This window comes from Mytilus californianus, unplaced genomic scaffold (assembly GCF_021869535.1).
Source record: "Mytilus californianus isolate M0D057914Y unplaced genomic scaffold, xbMytCali1.0.p SCAF_12, whole genome shotgun sequence".
Classification (NCBI taxonomy): Eukaryota; Metazoa; Mollusca; class Bivalvia; order Mytilida; family Mytilidae; genus Mytilus; species Mytilus californianus.
Genome location: NW_026262604.1, coordinates 53095015 through 53107022, shown reverse-complemented (window position 1 = coordinate 53107022; position 12008 = coordinate 53095015). Strand labels below are relative to the sequence as shown.

General features: G+C 29.1%; 1 long non-coding RNA gene across 1 annotated transcript; it reads right to left on the bottom strand.

The window, feature by feature from the left end:
• Positions 1 to 1658: 1658 nt before the first annotated feature.
• Positions 1659 to 3867, bottom strand: LOC127722009 (uncharacterized). The gene is made up of 2 exons (XR_007991595.1): positions 3441 to 3867; positions 1659 to 2198 (listed from the first exon to the last, which is right to left on the bottom strand). It is a non-coding gene; the product is annotated as an uncharacterized LOC127722009 (long non-coding RNA).
• Positions 3868 to 12008: the final 8141 nt, after the last annotated feature.

Sequence of the window (12008 nt, the reverse complement as noted above, 5' to 3'; positions counted from 1 at the left end):
ACAACAATTAACATCAGTTATAGATCAAAACACAACAGTTTTCTACTTTGCAACCATGAGTGGTCAAAATGGCGGGCTCCTATGTCTTGGCACTTAAACACAAGAACATTAATAAAGATAATGCAGACCCTGATGCTGAAATATTCAACGTCAAGCCTGTATTCATTTGAGAATCAGACATTTTCGGTAGCTCAAAACCTGATAAAAACAATTATCTTACACATACCGAATTATTCAAATGTATTGATCTTACCATACCAGCTAACCACCTAAATGGTCTTCAGAGAGTCATTGGAGGGGTATGGCGTATATACCCAGACAGTGAGGAAGACCGAGAAAGTCTTGTGGTTAATTCGATAACAGTTAGGAAAAAGCGCATTGAGGTATATCCAAGAAATCCAAAATATGTTGAAAAAGAAAGCCCAACCACAGTCAGAATTAGAATAAAAAATATTCCACTATCCGCTGATGATGGGCAATTGGTAAGGTACCTACAAAATTGGCACCTCGAAGTACTAAACTACCACAGAGAGAGATTAAGAATTGATGGGCTCGTGACAAACTGTCAAACAGGTGACCGAATCTTTTATTGTGAACCCTTTCTCCACACAATTCCAAGAAACGTCAAAATTGGCAAATATCGTGGACTCATTTTCTATAAGGGTCAAATAAATCAGAACAACACAGAAATTGAATGTACCAAATGCCTGCAAAAAGGTCATAAAAAAACAGACTGTAACAATGAATGGAAATGCAAGACATGTGGTGCAAATGGGCACATTTCTAAGGACTGCACAGCTGAGTTTAATGAGAACAGTCAAGTTGACTCAGAAGTATCGTTGGAAGAGTCAGATGAAACAAGTGAAGATGAGTCTGAGAAAGGTGAGGAGATTGTGTTATCACAATTGACCGAAAATCTGTTAGATACACCACATACTGAAGAAATCAGTAAAAAAACTGAACTTCCGAAAGATACAAACAATATACATGTACAGAAACAAAACTCATCTGAATTGAAGTCAGACATACCTGCACAACAATCTCCTGAACAAAAATTGAAAAAAAAAAGAAAAAGAAAAAAGCATCCAACTCACAGGGAACAACTCATGGTCCACTCGATAAATATCTTGGAACAACCCCTCAGCAGAAATCAGCAAAAAGATCTGTCACCACACCAACTGATACACTGCATGACCGTGAGATTGGCTCAACAAAACCAAAGACATCTGATAACACATAACGATCCGAAAACACATAAGCATCCAAAAATAAAATACAACTATGAATCATTGTAAATACTGTATCATATTTTTTATTTATTTGTATATATCTCTTTTTAGCCAGGAAAAAAATACAAAAAAAAAATAAGTCACAGTGTGATATAATTTCAGATTATATACACCTTGAAAATAGTATTACAATAAATATGAATGAAAATGTATATACATGTAATAAATTGTGTATAAAACTGTATATTTTAAAAAAAGATGATTTTCAAATGACCCCATTGTTGAATATCGTAAAATCACTATATAAATGTCTCTGTTCTGAATATGTTTTTCAACAAATAACAGATACATGTAGGAACAAGTCAAGTTGTGATAAAACGATCACAAAAATAACTTTCTCAGGTTTAAAAAAATATATATGGAAAGCTGTATTGGTAATAAAATTTATTATGATGCACAATACTCATTTAAAAAATCATAATACAATAAACATAATAAATATACATATACTTGAAGTTGAACTGTTTAAAAAAAAACACACTGGCCGCTCGAAGTAGAAATATAGATAAAAAGAATATATCCTTGATGAATACCAATTCATTAATCCACATATATCCAAAATAAATTTTTCTGAATATATGCTTGCTTTATAACAAATTATCCATCAGTCTCAATCCACATATATTAGAATTATTACACTGCCCTTTTTCATTTCACGTAAAAGGCATTTGGATATCTTATTTAATCCACATATTAGGAATACTTCAAAAGTTTTATTTAATCCATATGGTAAAAACCATCCTTCTATCCTCTGCAAGCCACACATTATTTGCCAAAATGTTCCTCCATAGAAATATACAAGTACCGTTTCTGCAAACTATAAACATTTCGACTGTTTCTAAATTTATTGTAAATTCCTACACCATGTATATAGTCCAACAATTACAGCCTACTGTCAAAATATCAGACCTAAAAATAAATAACCATGAAATTATTATACATGATATAAATAAAATATATCTGTTTTCTCAATATATATATATAGTCTCAAAAAATGTAAAAAAAGCAACTGCAAAATCTAATATATATGAACAAATTAATAAAATTATGTGCTTAACTACATGTATGCATGCTTATATATGTTTGTGTTGTTATATTTTATTTGTGTTTATGTACATTGTCAAGTTTGTGTTTATATTTTGTTTACTATATGTACTTATTTCACAAATAATCATGTACCAATGTTTTAATAGTAACCATAAAATCAAACAACTAATGAAGATATGTAGTGAATATGAGGTGAAACAAATATATCTTCTTTTTGCACTTATGTCAACAACACATTTAAACTTTAAATTTAACAATGGTTGAAAATCTTCATATAATATCACTAAACTGTCAAGGTTTAGGCCAAAAAGGAAAAAGAGAAAGATTACAACTATGGACAAAAAATAAAAAATGTAATATTCTTTTCATTCAAGAGTCACATTTTATAGAAAAATATGAACAAACAATAAATAATGAGTTTGATGGTAAAATGTTTCATAGTCATGGTAACACACAATCAAGAGGGGTCTCAATCTATGTAAAAAATAATTTAAAATGTAAAACAATAAACGAGATAAAAGATACTGAAGGCAGAATAATTTTGATAAACATAGAAATAAATGACAATATTTTTACTTTAATAAATGTATATGCTCCAAATCAACACAAAAACAGAAATACATTTTTCAAAAAAGTTCAAAATATAATTGAAAACAATCGATTGGGTATTCTTATACTAGGAGGTGATATGAATGAAACTCTCTCAATTAATGATAAAAAAAAACTAATAACATCCCAAGAAACTACAAACCAGTGAATAGTATAAAAAAATTAATACAGAAAAATAATTTAACAGATATATGGAGAGAACTTAATCCAAATACAGATCAATTCACATGGAGAAGAAAAAATGATATAAAAATAGCCAGTAGAATTGACTTCTTTTTGATAAGTCCTGATATAAGACCGCATGTTATGAAAGCAGATATTCGACCAGCAATGATCTCTTATACTGATCACCAAGCCATTTCTTTACAAGTTAGACAAAATTCAGAAGAAAGAGGCAGGGGATTCTTCAAAATAAACAACAGTATACTTAAAGAGCAAAATTATATTGACCTCATAAATAAATTAATCGAAAACTATAAAAAAACAAATACTCACCAAAAATTTAAAAACACTGTGGGATATGTTTAAATCAGAGGTAAGAACCGCAACTCTTACTTACTGCAAACAAAGATCATCTGAAAATAAAAATGATATAAAAAATTTAGAAATAAAATTAAGAAAATTAAATGAAAAAACAAATGCAAGCCCAACTATGAAAAAAGAAATTAAAACCATTGAAAATGAACTTGAACACCTCAATTCCAATAAAGTTAAAGGTGCACAAATAAGATCTCGAGTACAATGGTTAGAAGAAGGAGAGAAAAATACTAAATTCTTCCTGGGCCTTGAAAAATCAAGACAAACAAAAAAGAGCATTACAGCGCTAAAAGATAAACAGGGGAAAATAGTTACAGAACACGCAGAAATTTTAAACATAGAAAAATCATACTATGAAAATTTATATAAAAGCACTTCTCCAAATTTAAAAGATATCAAAAATTATATAAATGAGACCAACATTGATCCAACTATCTGAAATAGAAAGTGATTCCTTGGGAGGCCCCTTAACAGTAGAAAAATGCACTAAGGCAATATTTAAAATGAAATTAAATAAATCGCCAGGAATAGATGGGCTAAGTGTAGAATTTTATCGCACTTTTTGGAGTAATTTAAAAGAATTTACAGTTGAAGTTTTTAATAAATGCTATGAAGAGGGAGAACTAACAACCATACAAAAGATAGGTATAATATCCTTAATTTACAAAAAAAAAAGACCCTTTGTCACTAGATAACTATAGACCAATTACGCTATTAAATGTAGATACAAAACTCATTGCATATGCAATAGCCCAACGTTTAAAACCAATACTGTTGAAAGTAATTCACAGCGATCAAAATGGTTATATCAAAAATAGATATATTGGTTTTAATATACGCCAAATCCAAGACATTATAGATTATGCTGAAACCTTTCATATTGATGGTGCATTACTTTTTATTGATTTTTCAAAAGCTTTTGATTCATTAGAATGGAGCTTTATGTATGAAGCCCTTATAAAATTTGGTCATCCAAACTCATTCATTAAATGGGTTAAAACATTATATAAGAATATTAAAGGCTGTATGCTAAATAACGGTTGGATTTCAGAAACTTATAATGCATCTCGTGGGATACGACAAGGATGTCCATGCAGTTCTCTAATTTTCACTATAGCAGTAGAAATTCTTGCATGCAGAATAAGGCAAGATACTGGTATTAAGGGATTTCAAATCAAATTAGACTCTAAAAGACATAGTTTGAAAATCTCACAATTAGCAGATGACACTACTCTTTTTTTAAAATGCAAGCAGGAAATAAGCTATGCTTTAAACTTGATTGAAATATTTGGAACACTCTCAGGTCTTAAACTTAACCGATCGAAAACAGAAGGCATATGGCTAGGCAAACTAAAAAGTTGCAAAGATAAATATGAAAATATAAACTGGAATAAAGAACCTATTAAAAGCCTAGGGGTATATTTTGGACTTAACAAAGATGAATGTGACAGATTAAATACAGAAAGAATTTAAAAAAAATCTCAAGATGCAATCAACAACTGGAACAGAAGAAATCTCACAATGATAGGTAGAATAACAGTAATTAAATCTCTTATCCAACCAAACTTAACTTTCTTGGCATCAGTTACAACTATATCCAAAGAATTTTTGAATGAATTTAAAAAACTGATTTACAACTTCATTTGGGGTAATAAAAAAGAAAAGGTTAAACGGATAACTTTATGTAAAGATTACTTGGAAGGAGGCCTTAAAATGATTAATATTGACAATTTCCTATCAGCTATACAATTATCCTGGGTCAAACGATTAACATCAAAACACTTTGCAAACTGGAAAGTTATTCCCCTTTTCTTTTTTAATACATTTGGAGAAAACTTTTCTTTATTCAACATGAATCCAGGTAGCATAAAAGCAATCCCAAACCTTAGTAAATCACTCCTTCTTTTCTACTTAGAAATAGTTAAAAGTTGGTTTAAATTAAAAAATATCTCAAACAAAAATAACAGTACAACTTTTGTTAATATAAGACAACAATACATTTGGGGCAATAAACATATAAAATTTCAAAACAAATGCTTAATATTTTCACATTGGATAACAAACGGGATACTATTTATTAATAATATAATCGACAAAGCAGGAAAAATTTCACAAAAGATAATATTAGATAAATTGACCATTAAATCTAATTGGATATCAGAAATATCTAAAATAAAACATGCAATACCAAAAAAGTGGCAGTTGGAAATGAAATCAGATAAATCGTGCTATACTCAAGTTAAAACAAATAAAAAGATATACTTAAAAACACAAAATAGTACAAAACTGATCTGCATTGAAAACCTTCCATCAAAAGAAATATATAAAAGCATTTATTCATGTAATATAGAGGAAGAAACACCAATTGGCTTTCTAAAATGGAAAACACAATTTAAATTGGATTCGTCAAGTTATCTATACAAAATGCTCAACTTTATATTTTATAGCTTACAAGTTAATAAATTAAAAGTATTCAGGTGGAAGTTACTTCACTATATCCTTCCTTGTAAACAGCTATTGTATATCTGGAAACTGAAAAACGATGACCAGTGCCATATTTGCAATCAATTAGAAAACTATGAACACTTTTTCATTACTTGCAAATACTTTCAAAATTTTTGGAAAAAGGTCAAAATACTCCTTAATAAAATAAAAATGAGGACACTGATAATCACCTATAAAAATCTAATACTTGGCTACAAAATATATGATAAAACATACTATGACATAAATCTGTTTCTCACTGTATTAATGTTCTCTATTTATAAATCTACATATGCATCAGAGTATAAACAAAATAGTGTTGATGTCTATAGAATTTTTAAGTTAGAATTTAAACAATACTTTGAAAGTATGAAACTTCTTGATAAAAAAACAAGTAGATTGTTGAATGATGTTTATAAAAATATATAATAACCATGTTTACATTGTATCATGTGTATATGTTCTTTTTTTTCAGTATAACGTATATTGTATATTACGTAGAATAACCTATATGAAATGTAAACAACTGCGAAATTTTAGGTTTCATGTGTGTTTTTAAAAATGTGATAAATGATCAATGTTTACCTGTACAACAAACTTATTGAACATTGACCCTGTACTGTCTACTGACCGGAAAAATCCTTGATATTTAAGAATAAATTATGATTCTTTCTATAAATTTATTAAAAAGCGATGGAAATATTTCCAAAACTCACCATTAGAAATACTTAGATAAGATCCTTCTGCTCTCATCATCAATACACATGCCGTGGTATTCTTTAATCATCCGATCATCTCAACTTTCACGTGAAATATTTTGATCAAGGTTAAGGTCAACGATTAAACTATAAACAATATCGGACAATAGATAGTACAACTTCCGTAATTACTTAATATAATAAAGACTTCAAAAACGAATTGTTAAAATCAATGTATTCATTGTATAACTAACCATATTTAATAGATATAAATTTTACTGTATAATCTCCCTGGTTAAACAGTAACTAATTTACAGGGATACCCGACTGAATGCTGTGAGTCGTGTAAGTTGTAAAAACAGCAGAGAAATGTGCAATCAAAGATTTATTTATAAAAAAAAAAAAAAAAAGAAATGGATCAAACATTGTAATACATTTTATTCTTATTCAAAAAGTACACACTTCTTTATTATTGAAAACAAAACACAAACAACAATAATGAGCTGAAATTATACATAAAAGTCATTTATTTATTCGAGGAAACTCTTCGTCTTACAAAAACAAAAAGCCAAGTTAATAATCATTAAGCATGATAAGGGAGATAGTTGTGTAATTTTCTTTCTTTTTTTTTCATTTAAAGGATGTTTTCTTCTGATGTTGCAGTCTCGTTGAAATCTTGTTCGGGAATTATTTCCAAAAATGTGAAACAAGTGGAAAATATTAACGAATTTAAAAAAAAAATCATAATTAAACTAAACTCTGTGAAAACAATTGTGTACTTACAACAAGAAGTTTGTGAGTAATAAAATGTTCGAATTTTATAACCAATCCGGTCAGTGTCATTAGCCAAAATATTGAGAAAATGGGTAAGGGGTACAAAGAAATGATTTTACCAAAAATATGTACATCCCATATCAATTTTTTTGTTTTCAAAAATTTATACCAAACAAGTTGAAATAATATGCTTTTTGTTGTAAAACCAAAAAGAGAAAAATCACAAATTTACAAAATTGACAGCACGGTCAATTTGAAAGCAAAAGGCAACACATTTTTATAAAACTTTCTTGTATCAACACCAACCGATAGTTTTTTTTAAAGTCATATGTACATGTATTCAGATTGGTCCACTTCATCTGTAGTGAATGTATGAAAAAGAGCTTTATTGTAGAACTGTGAATTGTTTCATGATAATTGTCCAAAAATGGGTAAAAACTGATAAAAAATAGGATAATTATTAAAAATGGTTACTTTCCAATGGCCGTAGCAAAAAAAAAAATAGAAGTGCACAACCATATGACTTTTTCTTCATCAATTACTTTCTTACAGTCTTATAAACCCAAACATAAGGTAAAGAAAAAAGTTTAACTCTATAGAAATTTGTGGCTCCTCAGATGTGTACATCCTTAAGTGAAACGTGACATTTTCATTTATACAATTGAACGAACTAAACCTTTAGATAAAACTCTTTCAAAATGCATTTCTCATTGTGTAACGTGTGCAGTATGACGTTAGTGACAAGACAGACAATCGCCAGCCCAGAAATTGAACAATTTTAGCAATTTTATATATACTGACTTTTTTAATTGAATTTTCCGAACTAAAGCTTGATATAGAATATAATAAAAAAGTGTTTAACCAATATTTGTTAGTCAAAAAGATATGGAGTTTCGTCGTGTTTCTTGAAGAATTTCAGGTATCTCAATTGTGTTCTTAAAGACACGTCTCGTCCGTTAATTTTAGAATAGTCGTCTTAGTTCTTCTTACGCAAAGAAAAATATCCTTTTATAGTTAGTCTATGGAAGAGTGTACGATAAATCTTGAAATAAACAACTTCTAGGTGCGCACTACGACCAATTAAGAAAGTAATAGGTTAATTCTGAAGATCATTTCTCTTGATAAACTCAATTGTTCATTCATTAATTTAAAAGCAAATACTGAAGTTCCGATTTAAGTTTAGGCAGTAGGATGAAATGACATTCTTCTACACATTCTTTCTTAAAGTGTAATTAAATCATTTTGATAAGATTTTCACTGAACTCTTTTGACACCTTTCTCCGTTGAAAATCAACTGACGAATACCTTTACCCCAAATATATAGCACTAAATGACGATGTGTTGTTGATTCAACCACTGCCCAATTTTGTTACGTAATCAAGCAACTAGACTCAGACACTCGGACTTCCCCTGAATTTATAAGCTACATATATTTATTATGGTAAAATTTTAACTGTCACCTCATAGACAGAGGGAGGGGTAAAACTTTGACTAAAGTGACAAGTTGTAAGTCAACTAAAGATATGTAACAAGAATGTTTAAAATTCCTGTATAGATAAAACTAAGAGGCTGAAGAAACCAACAACAGAGAAATAAAAACGCATAACTCGTATAGAGACCGATATAATGATGAAATAAAACAAAAACAAAAACTTATATTTCCGTTGCCTCTATTTTCCACCAATTTCTGGAACAACTAGAGTGTTTATGGTGTCTGTATTGCTCATCTGGCACTATTGCATAAAATTGATTAAATGCTGCAAGAATATTTGTGTAGAATGTGTGTCGATGGATATTGTTTTCTCAAGTTTTCAAGGTAATAGCCAAATATAGAAACATGGGATATATGAAAACAACACAAGTTGATTGATGTTTAAAAATCATAAATCGTTGAAACCTGTATATGTATCAATAACCACTTAAAACAGTGGTTCACTTAAAACAGTGGTTAAATATTGTCAATCTTATTGGTTTATTCGTATAGATTAATTTTATTTTGTTGAAAATTGAGAAAATTCTACTATTATCTACTAGGCGTTAACAAAAATAAGCTGACAGAAATCGTCTAACGATTTCAAACAAATAAAAAGTGAACGAAAAACAAGAAAGAGTGAATTTTAGCCTGAATTAATTTTACATAGACACTTTTCAATTTAAACTAAATAGTTTCGAATAAACTCATCAGAGATACTAGAATTAAAATTTTGTACGCCAGACGCGCGTTTCGTCTACAAATGGCTCATCAGTGACGCTCAATTTAAAAAAGTTAAAAAGGCCAAACAAAGTACGAAATTGAAAAACATTGAGAAAGAGAAATTTCATACTTTTAGACTATACTATTGAAAATCGTATTTAAATGACGTCAAAAATAAGCGTATAAGCGTATAGTTAAAGAGTTTTTTTTTCGGGTAATAGAAATGATCTGAATCAAACGCTATACATTTGAAGAAGAATGTTTTTTAATATATTATTATCATCATTATTTAGATTTCTACAATCTAAATTAAATCAAATTCAAAAGCTTTCATTATTTCCTGGCCAGTGAACGTGTTTCACTAAAAAAAAAAAACGCTCGTTAGTGGCCGTTTTTTATTGTTAATATCTTGATGGTTTTCGTCTTTTGGGAACCTTGGTATTTAAGACAGATCTTTAATATGTTCTTTCTTCTTTATTTAAAATTTTATGAAAATTGACATATTGCATAAAGACTTGATTTTGTTGAAGACCGTCTTTTACCCTTGAATGGTATTTGTTTTGTGTCGTTACTTTTCTGTCTCTTTGAAGTGTTGCACACATAGCAGTTAAACCATCAATTAAGTTAGATTACTGTTTCTGTTGCGGTTACAATTATCCATACATCTTTTTTTTGTTTTGTTTGTTTGTTCGTTTGGAAGAATCTTTGCACGTAGCTGTCTTAAATCGTTTTATATTGTTTATCCCTCAAAATAATTACGACAGCAAAGCATCTGTCACGCGTCACTTGTTTTCAATTTTTATTGATTTGCAAAAGTAGATTACGTGATTCCAATTCTGATTAAGTGTCTACATTTGGCATTTTAGATTGGAAAAAGATGGATGACAAATTAAGTGGCTAATCCTTTTATTTTGTTTAAATTTCGAATTTTAACTCGTAATAAACCAAATTTTGAGAAAAAAATAAGTTCCCCTTTATTTCTTATCTATTGCTTCTTGAAATTATTCTCAGAAGGAAAATTGTAATTAGACAATATTAAATTTAGGTCGCAAGCTATATTTTTGTGGAGCAAAACTCCCAAAACATGCAATTCTGTATTGGTCTGGAGAGACTTATTTTTCAACCAAACAAAAAAAAAAAAAAAAAAATAACCGTTACATTTGCAAGTGCAATAAATCATAAACGCTCTTAATTTTTTCTAGCTCTGCATTGTATTTAATATGATAAGATGTCTGACTCTCCGTTCAAGTACTTAATCTATGCTATTGCGATTCATTTCATATGGAAACAAAAAAGTTACCTAGGAATAATATGATTCTTAACCTCTGCTTTCTTGCAGTTTATATAAACAGTGATTTAAAGGGAGAATGTTAATTGGAACACAAAATAGGAGTTTGTCCTTTTAAGATTGTTACAAATTGCATATTTTTCGATTCACGAATATACATCAAATAAAACATATGATGAAAATGTTTAATATGCATCGAAATACATCCAAAGTTATAGTCTATTATATCAGTCAAGTAAAGCTTTTTTCTGTAATGGCCCATGTGCCGAAAAGCTTTATTTATATCGACAGATAAGTATAAAACTTAGTATTTTAAATGGAGTTTTAAATTTTATTTTCTTTATGCAAAATGAAGATCTGGAATCACCAGGTCTCAGACGTCCATCTGAAGTTATAATTGTCACCCGATACTTGCCTCCACAAAGTATAAGTTTTAGTTTGATGTAACGTATATACGTATCGTGTCAAACTAGTGACTAGTGCAGACACGGTGATTGAAATCTCCACATCCGATTTCGGATAAGATCTATATATAGTTGTATACTACGAAACATAAACATAGAAATCCCGAATTATATTACCATCAAATGTATAATAATTTTACATCCAATTTATTCTTATAAAAGAGAAACACATTAATCGTACGAATAACACGAGCGAAAACCAACAAGACACTGAATAAATTGTACAATTTAGTTAAAAAATATAACAATTTTTGAACAAACTAAAATATCAAATCTCACCATGGGAGATAATTATGTTATTTTCTTCCATTAGAGTTATTTTTATACTAGGTACTGAACTTGACATGTCTATGTGTTATAATAACACTCACCGATAGGTAAAAGTTAGATTCAATCCATTTTTAATAGGCATATGTAATAATGAAAGATCACAATTTCCATTTTTGTCAGGGGAATAATTTGAATTTTTCATCTAGCATTTTTAAAAATGTGACCCAACGAGAAAAATTATATGATAGGGGCAAAAAAAAAAAAAAGAAAATACAATAAAAAAAAACAACAATTTTTTTGAAATAATGGGAGTGGCATATTGCAATCCCTATGATCGGTCTCTGTAAAGACAAT